Source organism: Galeopterus variegatus, unplaced genomic scaffold (assembly GCF_000696425.1).
Source record: "Galeopterus variegatus unplaced genomic scaffold, G_variegatus-3.0.2 Scaffold690, whole genome shotgun sequence".
Classification (NCBI taxonomy): domain Eukaryota; kingdom Metazoa; phylum Chordata; class Mammalia; order Dermoptera; family Cynocephalidae; genus Galeopterus; species Galeopterus variegatus.
This window is the reverse complement of record NW_007726801.1, coordinates 70,828-85,218: the sequence shown is the minus strand read 5'-3', so window position 1 is coordinate 85,218 and position 14,391 is coordinate 70,828. Positions and strand designations below refer to the sequence as shown.

The following is a 14,391-nucleotide window of genomic DNA, read 5'->3' as shown; positions in this document are numbered from 1 at the left end:
GAGTGATGTGGAGCATTTATTCATATGACTGTTGGCCATTTGTATATCTTCCTTAGAGAAATGCCTATTTAGCTCTTTTGCCCATTTTTAAATTGGGTTACTTGTTTTTTCTTGTAAAGTTGTTTCAGTTCCTTGTATATTCTGGATATTAATCCTTTGTCAGATGTATATTTTGCAAATATTTTCTCCCACTCTGTTGGTTTTCTTTAAATTTTAGATGATAAAGATTATTTATTTCAATAAATATATCTTTTCTTGGGCTGGCCGGTTAGCTCACTTGGTTAGAGCATAGTACTAATAACACCAAGCACCAAGGTCAAGGGTTGGGGTCCCCAAACTGGCCAGCCTCCAAAAGCAAAACAAAACAAATATATAAATATATCTTTTCTTATGCATATTAAAATGTGTCATGGGCCGGCCCAGTGGTGCACTGCTACAGTGCGCTGCTTCGGAGCACGGCGGCGCTCCCGCCGAGGGTTTGGATCCCACATACAGACCGGTTCCCGCTCACTGGCTGAGCGAGGTGTGGGTGCAGCACCGAGGGTTGCGATCCCGTTGCCGGTCTCGGTCCGGTACGGGTGCAACACTGAGGGTTGCGATCCGTTGCCGGACACGAAAAAAACGGAAAAAAAAAAAAAATGTGTCATGATGGAGCAGAATCAAGATGGTGGAATAGACAGTCCCCAGTGTCACTCTCTCCCACAACTGACCAGTTTACAACTGTTAAAAAAGCTACAACTGACAAGCTGGGGCCGCTAGAACTCAGGGCAAGAGGAGGAGGGACCCATGGAGTTCACTAAGAACAAGCCGCGATGAGAGAAAGAAGGGACTGCTCCAACCATTTTGAGCCCTGACCATTTCAAGGCTGGCCCTGGTGAGCACACAGAGCAAGAGCTGGCAAAAACTGCAGCTGTGCCCTTTGTGTGAAGTTGCTTGGAGACTACAAGGGAGAGGAGAGCCTTGGTGGACCCCAGGCCAGCAAGACCACTGACAGGGTTCCCGTGGACCCACATAGGAGCGAGGGGCCACAGACAACTGAAAAAAGGAGCGACTCAAAGGCCAGTGAGTCATTGCAAGGGATATTTTAATAAATGAAGAGTAAGGTACAGAACTGTATATGTATGTATGAATGACTCTTTCCTTCTGGATGAAAACTCGAAACTGTTAATGGTATTTACCATTGAGGGAATGGGACTGTAGGAAGGATCAAGAGATTTTCACTTTTCTTTTTTATTTAACCTTTCTATATTGCTTGAATTTCTTACCAGATCTTTTTCATTTTTTTTAAGTGGCAGGTTATGTGGTCAAAGGAGACACAGACTCTTTTTTGTATTCATCTTTTTATTTCTCTGTATTGATTAAAGCTAATATACATTAAGTTTTACCTTTAAGTAATAATCATTAGAGGATGCTCATGAGCCAATTAATTTTAAAAGCTAGTGATAAGGGGGAAGAATCAAGCAGTTAATTCTGCCTCTCCTATAAAAACTGTACAACTAGGTAACCGAAGAGTAGGTGAAGAAAATTTTCTCTTTATAGAAGTACTGCAGCTAATAAGTGAAGAAAGAAGTTTGTAATTAGAATATTATTTTGCAACTGCTAATGAATTCATGGATATTGGCATTGATCAATAACTGCAAACATGACAAAAAGAGAAACCACCAGACATTTTATGCCTCCTAATTAGCCTCCTGATAGATGACTATATCACCCACCTATGAAATATCCTTGAGGAGGAGAAAACCTGACTCTGATCAAACTTCTCTAGACCCAACTACCAATTTATAGGAAAGACAGGAATGTGTTAAAAGATACTGTAGGGATGTAATCAGCAAAATGCATAAACTGGAAAATCTTATAAGATAAACAGCCACTTTTTGCAACAAAGAGACTGCAAGGGAAAAAAGGGAAACATGGAAGGAAAACCTTTATGTCAGGGTTTTCCAACAGCAGCACTATTGGCATTTTAGACCAGATAATTCTTTCTTATGAGTGCTACCAGTGCAGAATGTTTAGCAGCATCCCTGCTCTCTACTTACTAGATGCCAGTAGCACCAACCTCCCACTCCCAAATCAAAATGCCTCTAGACACTGCCAAGTATCCCTTGAGGTGGCAAAATCTCATCCAGTTGAGAACCACCGCTATATATTAAAAACCTTACAAGATATATCAACTAATCACAATGTGTGAAGCTTATTTGGATCTCTTGTCAAACAAATAGTAAAAGAAAAAAAAAAGGACAATTTATGAGGCAATTGGGAATTTAAACACTGAATATTTGAGGAATTAAGGAACTGTCAATTATTTTTAGTTGTAATAAAGTGATGGTAAGTTTTTATAAAAGAAGCTTTATCTTTTAGACATACATGCTGATATTTTGCTTCAAAATAATACCAGGTATGGAGTAAATGAAACAAGACTGGCAGTGAACTAATAATTACTGAAGCGGAGTGACAGATACCTTGAAATTTTCTCTTAAAAAAAAAAAATTAAAGTCAAGAAGACCACAAAATACCAGAAAATGTCCAAGTGGATAAGAAAAAAAAAAAAGGAAAACCATGATGGCTGGCAGCATTCAGCTGAATGATAAGCCAACCAGGCTTAATCTTGAGAACTTTCTACTGATTTCCACTAACCATCCCAGGTATGCTTGCTCATTATTCACTCAGAGGCTCTCAAACCTATTTTAAAAGGAAAACAATCATTGTCTTTCTAAAAGACAAATTAAAAGATGTGAACTCCAGGATACCTCAGATGCCTGGGGTTCACAAAACATGCGTTAGGAAATGCTGCTTTAGGGAAATTCCTGGGTTGTTAATGCTTTAGAAACTCCTATTATATTCATTTACTTGCTCAGTGTTTCTTTGTTCCTCTATGTCATTTATATTTGTCAACTCTGTATTATTCGAAAAACTACCAAAGACAGTGGTATTTTTAAAATTTAAACACAGAATAATATATATATATTTTTCCCCTTTTTGTCTTTTTTCGTGTCCGGCAATGGATCGCAACCCTCGGTGTTGCTCCCGCACCTCGCTCAGCCAGTGAGCGGGATCCGGTCTGTACGTGGGATCCGAACCCTCGGCGGGAGCGCCACCGCACTCCCAAACGGCGCACTGTAGCAGTGCGCCACCGGGCCGGCCCAGAATAATATTTTTTAATTTAGGTACAAAGCATCACCAAAATACAATTTAAATATCCAATAGTAAACCCAGTAGTTAAGGCTATTTTCCCATGAGGCTATTCATAGCAGCTAATGATAAGCTATATTTAAAAATATGTTATGATAGTCCCCCCCACTTATCTGTGGTTTCGTTTTCCACAGTCTCAGTTACTAGTGGTCAACTGCAGTCTGAAAACATTAAATGGAAATTTCCAGAATAAACAATTCATAAGTTTAAAATTGCGCACCACCATTCTGAGGTAGCTGTGATGAAATTTTGCACAGTCCCACTCCGTCACACCCAGGAAATGAATCCTTCCTTTGTCCAGTACATCCATGCTACAAACACTACCTGCCCATTAGTCTCTTAGTAGCTGACTCTGTTACCATATAGACTGTGGCAGTACTATATCACATAGTGCTTGTGTTCAAGTGACCATTATTTCACTTAAGAATGGTCCCAAAGAGCAAGAGTGCTTCCTTTAAGTGAAAAGGTAAAAGTTCTTGACTTAATGAGAAAAGAAAAAAAGGCACATGCTGAGGTTGTTAAGATCTACTGTAAGAACAAACCTTCTATCTGTGAAATTGTAAAGGAAAAAGAAATCTGTGCTAGTTTTGCTGTCACATCTCAAACTGCAAAAGATACCACAGTGCATAATAAGTTTTATTTTTTATTTATTTATTTATTTATTTTGTCTTTTTCCATGTCCGGCAACAGGATCGCAACCCTTGGTGTTGCTCCCGCGCCTCGCTCAGCCAGTGAGCGGGAACCGGTCTGCATGTGGGATCCGAACCCTCGGCGGGAGCACCGCCACACTTCCCAAGCAGCGCACTATAGCAGTGCGCCACCGGGCCGGCCCATAATAAGTTTTATTACAGTCCATTGTTATAATTGTTCTATTTTATTATTATTAATTCTTGTTAATCTCTTATTGTGCCTAATTTATAAATTAAACTTTATCAAAGGTATGTATATATAAGAAAAAAACATAGCATATATAGGGTTTTGGTACTATCTGCAGTTTCAGGCACATACTGGGAGTCTTAGAACGTATACCCCAGGGATAAGGGGGACTACTATATATGCATATTAACAGACCAAAGGAAAAACCCATATGATTCTCTCCATAGATGCTGAAGAAGTCTTTGACAAAATCCGACATCCATGCATTATAAAGATAAAAACACCAAAAAAAAAAAGAAATCAAGGAGTACTTTCTTAATATGATTAACTAATCCTAAAGCTAGTATCTTCTTTAATGAGGAAACATTAAAGGCATTTCCAAAAATTACAATAGTCTTCATACACACAAACAATATTCAATAGCAACAAATGGGAGAGAAAATCCCATTCACAAAAGTAACAAAGAAAATTAAATACTTAGGAATAAACTTAACAAGAAATGTGCAAACTCTGCACAAAGAAAAATTTAAAACACATGTGAAAGACACAAAAGAAGATGTAAAATAAAGTGATATCCCTATTCTTGGAGAGAATGACTCCACACTATAAAAATGTCAGTTCTCACTGTTTATATTTAACAGTGCAATTCCAATAAAAACACCAACATGCTTTTTAATGAAATTAGACAAATTATGCTAAAGTTCATACAGAAAAATAAATCTTCAAGAACAGCCAGAAAAACACTGAAAACAACTAAGTACAAGGATGAAATCAGCCTTACTAGGCCTAAAAACATACTACAAAAGCCTCTATAATTAAAATAGTGTGGTGCTGGTACATGAATGGACAAATAGACCAGTGGAATAGAACGGGAAGTGCAGAAACAGACTCAAGTATATATGGAATTTTTAGCATATGATATATACTTGTTCGTGGGGGTGTGTGTATATATATATATATATATATACATATACACACACACACACACACACACACTCATATACATATACGCATCTCAAATCACTAGAGCAAATATGGACCTTTCATAAATAGTGCTGGGACAACTCAGTAGTCATTTAGAAAAAAATAAAATTATATTCCTATTTCATATCATATACAAGAATAAAACCAAATGGATTAGGGAGCTGAATTTAAGAAATAATACATGAAGAAAAAAAACATACGTAAAATCCTCTCTACCCCTGGGGTAAAAAAAGGATTGCTCACTGTGACTCAAAATCCAAAGCCATCTTCTTTTTTTTTTTTTTCCTTTTTGTCTTTTTTCGTGTCCGGCAACGGATCACAACCCTCAGTGTCATGCCCGTACCGGACCGGGACCGGCAATGGAATCGCAACCTTCGGCGTCACGCCCGCACCTTGCTCAGCCAGTGAGCGGGAACCGGTCTGTATGTGGGATCCGAACCCTCGGCGGGAGCGCCGCCGCTCCCAAGCGGCGCACTGTAGCAGTGCGCCACCGGGCCGGCCCCAAAGCCATCTTCTTCTCCAAGAAAACAACAGATGGCGGATGATGCCAGTACAGCAGGAAGGCTTCGTGGCTTCCATGGAGGCTTTGGCAGTAGCATCCGGGACTGGGCTGGGGTCGCAGTAGGAGTCAGTTTGCAGAGTCAAGGACAAGGACAAGAAGTGGATCCCCATCACCAAGCTGGGCCACTTGGTCAAGGACATGAAGATCACGTCCCTGGAAGAGATCTATCTCTTCTCCCTACCCATCAAGGAGTCTGAGATCATTGACTTTTTCCTGGGGGCATCCCTCAAGGATGAAGTTTTGAAGATTATGCCAGTGCAAAAGCAGACCGTGATGGCAACTGGACCAGGTTCAAGGCATTTGCCATCATTGAGGACTACAATGGCCACGTTGGTCTGCGTATTAAGTGTTCAAAGGAGGTAGCCACCGCCATCCAAGGGGCCATCTTCCTGGCTAAGCTCTCCATTGTCCTGCTGCACAGAGGCTACTGGGGGAACAAGACTGGCAAGCCCCACACCATCCCTTTTAAAGTGACAGGCCACTGCGGCTCTTTGCTATTGTGCCTCATCTCTGCCCCCAAAGGCACTGGCATCTTCTTGGCCCCGGTGCCCAAGAAGCTACAGCTGATAGCCAGTATTGACCCTGGGCAACTTTGCCAAAGCCACCTTTGATGCCATCTCCAAGACCCACAGCTATCTGCCCCTGACATCTGGAAGGAGACTGTGTTCACCAAGACTCCCTATCAGGAATTCACTGATGATCTTGTAAAGACCCACACCAGAGTCTCCATGCAGAGGACCCAGGCTCCAGCTGTGGCTACAAATAGGGTTTTTACACAAGGAAAAATAAAGTTAATTAAGCCTGTTTAAAAAAAAATCCAAAGCCAATAAAAGAAAAGATTGATAAATATGACTACATAAAAATGTATATATGTATATATATTTATATATATATATTTTTAGCAGGGCAAAAAAAAAAAAAAAGAAATCACCATAAACAAAATCAAAAGACAACCAAAAACTGGTAGAGAATATTTATAAAATATGCCACAAAGGGTTAGTATCCCTAATATGTAAATAGCTTTAAAAACTAAGAGACAAGTTTTGGTCCAGCCCCTCCAACTGACGGTAATTCAGCAGTGACAAGCCTCCCCCCCAAGTCCTACACAAGCTGCAGATTCTTGAACTAAATAAATTACTGTTTTGAGCCACTTTAAAAAAAGGAACAAAGACATGATAGAATCAGAAAAAGATATAAACAGATGATTCTCAAAAAAGAAGGATGGAAAGGCGGAAGAAAGGAAGGAAGGAAGGAGCCCTAACATTAAAAAAAGAACAGTTCAAACTCATTTATAATTAGAGAAATGCCGATTAAAACATGGATATCATTTTTCACCTATCAGATTGGCAAAGATTAAAAACATGACAACACATCCTGATAGCAAGGCTGTGGTGAAAGAGGTACTCTAATACTCATACAGTGCTGGCAGGAATGCAAACTGGTCCAACCATTCTGGACGGAAATCTAGTAATACTGCAACACATGCATTTTCCTTTTGACCAAGTAATCCCACTTCTAATAATCTAACCTGAAGATATATCTTCAATAGTATGAAAATACATATGCACAAGGTTATTCACTGCAGCATTTTTTGTAATCACTAAATATTATGAACAACTTAAAACACCCCTACACAAAGAGTGATTGAATACCACTGTTTAGTATTTCATTGCTGTATATTACTCTTCTGTGTGAATAAAACACGGTACACTAACACAAAAAAGTACTGTACAATAGTTAAAAAAAAAAAAAGAGAGAATAAGGAAGATCTCCATGAACTGACATGGAGTGATTTCCAGTACACAAGGGGTCTTCAAAAAGTCATGAAAGAATTCGTATTATCTTTTAATTCCATTTTTTCACAAACTTTCTTTTTAATTTTTTTTTGCCATCACTTTATAAATACCACAAACTTATTGAAGTATGCTCATATATTGTAAAGTGAAAAAAGCAAACTGCAAAAGTGTATTTATAATATGCTACCTTTCACATAAAGAAAATAGATATACAAAAATATACATGCATCTGCTCATTTGGGGAAAAAACAAACAAAAAACCTCCACACAGAAAAGATAAACCAGAAACTAAAGAGATTGGTGACTTACAGGGGGTGGATGGGAAAGGTGGAATGAAGGGAGAAACGGGAAAGGTGGAATGAAGGGAGAAACGGGAAAGTTGTAGGAGGGATGAACAGGGAGTGACAATTCTGAGTATATCTTTTTGTGTAACTCTGACTTCTTAGAACCATAGTAATGTTCTACATACTCAAAAAACAACAATAAAACTAAGTAGCATGTGGGAATCCAAAATGTAACACAAACAGTAATAGATGAACCTAACCATATTACAAATAAATGACATAACACACTACAGTGGAGGAAAAAAGAATTAACCTAAGTAACTTTGGAAAACAGTACACATTTTGACTAGCTAAAGATTAAAAGAATTATACACAAATACTATGAATTTAGCTAGCAAATTTGTTTCTCACAGGGTATGTTTTAGCAGTTCTAGAACTTCTTTAGCTGTACACTAGGATTGAATGAATAAATATGTTGTAAATAATGAGAACTGTGTTTCTCACTGTTGAACAAAAAAAGTTGTAAGTTACAAAAGGAGGAGGTTAAAATGAACCCTGTGGTGTTGGATTAGAATCAAAGGTATTATGAAAACTTACGGTTTTTAATATACACAGATAAACACAGAAACAAAGACAGATGTGTGTGCATGTGTGATCATGTACAAGGCCTACAAGCAATGAGCCCACCTAGTGCCAGACCTTGGCATCTGAACACTATTCTCCAATGAAAAGGAAACAGGGTTCACACTAATACACACAAACATACAAGTTACCATTAATTCACATTACAATTAATGGGGAAAGTGTATTATTTTCATTAATGGAAAAATAAGTTAACAATCACTATAGTAATAAAATGTAACTTCCAAAAGAACCAAAAACTTAGTAGCAGCTGTAAGATCAGCACTGGCCAGCTGTACGAAAGCTGTGCAAATGATCTGGGAGTTTAAATTGCAGGAATCTACCAAAGCTCGCTTTATAACCAAATTCTTCTACACCTGTTCTTATTCTTGAGCCCCCACTTCAAATCTTCAAAAATAAAAGGATTCCTCCCCTTGGATCATAAGGCTCAATTTCATACCTAAAAACACAGGATATGACAGCATACCAAGCAGAAATCTGCCCCGGCCACCAAAGCCTGATGAGAGAACTTTATGTCCTGTGTCTTCTAGCAGCCTGAGATAAGCCTCCAATACCACAACATATTTTGTTCAAATAGCAAAACTGAGTATAAATGTACAAAACTCTAAGTGAGACACACAAATACTCATACATTCTCCTCTGATACACTGTCATATTTAAAAAAGACATTGAGAAGTTCAATAAATGGGCTTTTTGTTTTCTTTGTGAGGAGATACACATTCACTAGTAAGTTTGCAGCTCTAAAAGACTTCATCATGAAGGTGAAATGTACATAAACCAAATTTTTAAAATAATTCCAATCCCTAATTTTTTAAAAAATCAAAACACACTCCAATAAAAAATCTATTTATCACAAGGATGAAAGCAGTTAAATTATAAAACGTTTCAAATAAATATTTTATAAATACTGTCTCCAAGACAGCTATGAGAGGTCTTCAAAAAGTTCATGGAAAGATTCACCTTATCTTTTAATTCTGTTTTCCACAAACTTTTTGAAGTGCCCTTGTATGATAATTTTTTACAGTTACACTGAAGAAAATAATTTTAATAAATAACAAAAAAAGATGTTCACAGGCATCTCTCTCTCTCTGGAACCCTGTCCTATCTGCTCCACCTGCATACCCTCAAGATAGAGACAGACTACTGACATCTAATCCTCTTCCTGAGGCTGGCTGTGGCCGAGGAGCATGAGGAGAAACAATACTACCTACCCACTGAGAGCATGAGCTCTGGAGTCAGCCTGCCTGAGGTCAGACGCTAGCTCTCTCACCTCTCTTTACCACCCTGGGAAAGTTACTGAACTCTCTAACCCACAGATTCCTCATCTGTAAAATGAGGATGATGATAACACTTATCTAACAGGGTGACTGTGAGAATTAGATAAGTTAAACATCTACTGTAATTAGAATAGTGCCTAACACTTGTGTTCAACTGAATTCCCAGGGCTATGTAGAGCTAGTACCTGAGAAACACCTACCGAATGGTACTATTCCACATTAAATTCTTCTATCCCCATAAACTAAGCTCTTCATTCACTCAAGCTTCAGTAATAAAAATTAGTATAAGACATCTGTACATTGCCCAAACTGACTCAGACATTTAAAATCATCTATCACCTGGATTATTACAATAACCTTCTTATTGGCTGGCCTCATCTTTCTCTCTCTCCAGTCTATCCTCCATGTAGCAGCCAGAGTGATCCTTTTAACGGTTACTTCAATGTGTTTACTCCTCCACTCAAAGCACACCATTTGCTCAGTGTAAAATCCAAAATATTAACCCTCGCCTACAAGATCCAATAATGACCCACCCACTTCACTCCACCGGGGGTGTTTTTGCTCTTATTAGATCATGATAAGCATGGGCCAGCCTCAAGGCCTCGTACTTCTTTTTCCTTTGGCCTGGCACTTTCTTCCTAGACATCCTTGTGCTCAAATGTCTCCTCAAGGCCTTCCATGATCACACCATATTAAAGTAGCCCTACTATCATCTCATCCCCCTCTCTTCCCCTAAGTCAATTTTTCTTCACAGTACTTATCACTCATTGGTCATATGTATTTATCTCTCTTCTCCTGCTAGAATACACATTATAAGAGAACAAGGACATTATTTTGTTCATTGCTATATTCCTAGCACCAAGAACAGCGCCTGGTATTCTACAAACTCTAGGCCAAAGTCAACATCATACTTAATGATAAAATACAAGAGGCAATCCCACTCAAGTCAGGAACAAATAACAAAATTATAAAATAACATATGTCAACTTCCAAAGTGGCAGATTTTTAGTTTTTTAAACTTTTTGTTTTGGAGATTTAAGTACACTTCAAACATTAAAATAAAATTTTTTTTTAAAAAAGATCTTCAGTGCACATGCAGCTCAGCAAATCTTTACATCTGTATACACTTATGTAACCACCACCTACCATCAAGATATAGAACATGTCCTGCATCTCAGAAGCTCCCTCTCAGACAATACACCTAACACAGGTAAACACTATTCTGACTTCTATCCCCAATTATGCCTGTACTTGAACTTCATATAAATGGAATCAAACAGTACACTCTTTTGTGTCTGGCTTCTCTTGTTCAACTTTGTATCTGTGAAATTGATACATATTGTTGCCTACATCAGTAGTGTTCTATTTTATTGCTCAGTCGTATTCCATTTTATGAATATGCCACTATTTATCCAATTTATTGTTGACAATTAGATTGTTCCAATATGAGTAATGCTGCCATGAACAGTCTTGGGTGTTTTTGGTGGGAGTATTCACTATCTACATATTGGCAAGGTTTTGTTTGTTTGTTGGGGGGGGGGAGGTTGGATAATAATACCTTACATTGGTGAAGATGCAGGGAAACAAGAAAGTGGGCACTACTGGTGAAAGTATAAATTGGAACAACCTTTCTGGAGTACAGTCTGGCAACATGCACAAAAACCTTAAAAACATCTACACCCTGTGACCAATGATACTAATTCAAGGAAATTTTTTATTAAGTACTTATGTATGCCAGGCCTTCTTATTAGTGTTTTACATGTATTAACTCATTTCATTTATTCTAAAGAAATGATTTGTTTAGGAGGATATCAATCATATCATCATTAATAAATACAAGAAAAAGTAGTAAATAAGGTAAATAACAGAGGAATGATTTTCAAACGTATTGTACTTCCATGGAATTAAACACTATGCAGCCATTAAAAATATTTTCAAAGAACATTAAAGATACAGGAAAAAGTAAAATGAAAAAAGTTAGGTCACAGAAGAATACATACACACATACCTCAAATGTTAAGATAGTGGTTATCTCTGGAAGACATGGGTATTTTCATATTCTTTATACCTTTCTGTGCTTTTCAATTTCTCTATATTACTTTTATCAATCAAAAAGAATATGTGATTAAAAAGACTAATAAATGGGGGCTGGCCTGTTAGCTCAGTTGGTTAGAGGGTGGTGCTGATAACACCAAGGTTCAGGGTTGGATCCCAGTACCAGCCAGCTGCCAAAAATAAATAAATAAATAAATAAAGACTAATAAATGAATGTGTTTACATTCTAATGGGGAGACAACAGACACTCTAATGCAATTTAATTTGAGCAATGATGCAGGTTTGTATAGGATGATTTAAAAAATACTACAGAAAGAAATCTAGCCTGGAGATTAGGGGATGGGGCATTATCAGGAAAGATCTCCACTGTCCTACTTCCACCAAGGACTCTGGGAGGAAGAAGAATTCCTTCTCTATGTTGGAAGGAAACTTGCAAGGAAAATCCTGTTAATTTCTCAGCTCACGCCCACTAGGGTATCAATTACATACTGTACCTTGCCTGGCAAGTGCTTTTCTCTCACTTGCAAAAAGGCTTAGACTGATGGGTGGGAACTACCCAACACCAAGGATGCAGCCAAAGTTTAACAGACTCGGACCTGGCAAAAGCTGGTTCCATCAGCCCTGCAGCCTGACTGAAAAGCATCAAGGAAGGGCCTTCCTTCCCTGTCAGGAAAAAGTAGGGCAACAACTTTTCAGATTCCAGATGTCAAAAACTCCAGGCAGAGTAAACCAGGATTTACACTAAGGTTCACTGGTTCCCAAAGTCTAAAAAAGTCCTTCTACTTGAAGAAATAAAATTATCAAGAAATTATCCAGGTGAAGTAATTCTCTGAATCCAACCTTCTACTCGCCCTTCCTCTTTTGCAGATGGACCACATCTGGAAACCAAAGATGAGCATGGGGATTAAAGGTATACCTTAGTCATTCAGGGACCAATTCTCGTGAAAGCAAATGATATTTTTTTTCCCCCTTTTTTCGTGTCCGGCAATGGATCACAACCCTCAGTGTCGCACCCGTACCGGACCAGGACCAGCAACGGGATCGCAACCCTCGGTGTCACCCCACACCTCGCTCAGCCAGTGAGCGGGAACCGGTCCGCATGTGGGATCCGAACCCTCAGCGGGAGCGCCGCCGCGCTCCCAAGCGGCGCACTGTAGCATGCGCCACCGGGCCGGCCCGCAAATGATATTTAATAATTAATACATAAGAAATATTTTGCTGTGTTCAAAAAAATAATCACTGATTTCATGGTACAACAACATTAGAGTAAATACTGATCACAGGAAAAACATATAGACCCCAAATTACCAATACTTCATTAAGATTTAAACTCACTAAAAAGATACTGCTGTTGTAAGGCAGGACAATATCACTAAATTTTCTAACTTTTGACATCCAAACCAAACTAAAGTCTCAAGGATTGATACCAGGTCAAAAAGCCCCGGGGCTCAAAGAAACCTATTTTAGAGTCACTTCCACAGATATGAAGTTACACAAATTTAGGAGACAAAGCAGAGACAGCATATTTGTTTTGGTCTGGCTCTCCCCTCTTCACATACGCCCTCTTTATTTCCTCTTCAACTTATCCTGGTTACAAAGTTATACTTAAACGTATTACAAAATTCTTCGTAAAATTTACCTGAGGCTTTTCACAGGTATAGCGTTGTTACCTAAATTAAGATAAATAAAATTATAGTCTAAAATTTACTACCCTATCAAATCTCTACATTGCATAATGGGACAAATTTTTTATGCAACCTAAAACACCTCAATATCATAAAATAGTTCTTTTAAAAAAATAAGCATTTACAGAATCATCAGAGATTCTGATTTTATTCCCTAGAACCTCAACTTTCAGATAGTCTCTATTTTGGTTGCTTAGAATATGTTATGGGAACAGAGGATGTAGAAATAGAACTGGAAAGATTGGGTATCTTGACATTTCACTTTTACGTATAATCAAAATATAGGAAAGCATCAGTTGGGAGTAATAAAAATGAACTTTGATAATTTATTAATTACAAGTGACAAGGTTGTAAACCATAAACCAGACTGTTCAAGATTACGTTTATACAAAATGAAGACGCTGCCCTTATTTTAAAGTGATAATCTGTTCTGCCTTGTTTTCTACTGTCAGAATCGTCTAACCTGAAAAGTGATTAATAACTGTACTTGAAAATTAAGGAAAACTATCCCTAGCACTAAACGCTGAAAAGAACACTGTAATTTAAATGGCTTTCTCTCCCTGGACCAGTAGAGGGAGACTAAGACATCTGGCCTGGTCGTGTAATGTTTCTGTAAAATTGGGGAGGGGGGGCAGCGGAGGCTGTATTTAAATGTCCTGCTGTCAATCAAAGGACACTTCCTACAATCACAGTCACCATATCTGCTATTACTGGTGAGCGTGCTCTCGCCAAGATACAACACCAAACGGTGCCCGGGAAACCTGCTTCACCTAAAGGTGACCGCAGGCTTTGCCACAACACCCAAATAAGGACTTTGGGAGCCCAACCCCAACTAGTTTCTTTGTTTAAATGCCTGCGAATCCCTCCCACGCCGGAGTCAAGAGGCTGTGGCGCCGCCCTTTATTAGCCTCACACTTTGATTACAAAACACACGAGTCGGCGGCCTGGCTGCGGAGGCGGCCGGGGCTCTCACAAACGTCAAACCGAAGCGCGGCGGCGGCGGCGGCGGCGGCTGAATCAGAGGGCAACGTCCGCCGC

At 38.7% G+C, this 14,391-nt stretch overlaps 1 pseudogene; it reads left to right on the top strand.

Moving 5' to 3' along the window:
* The first annotated feature begins 5,707 nt into the window (after positions 1-5,707).
* The window catches only part of LOC103589486, a 40,992-nt pseudogene continuing 32,308 nt past the window's right edge, over positions 5,708-14,391 (top strand).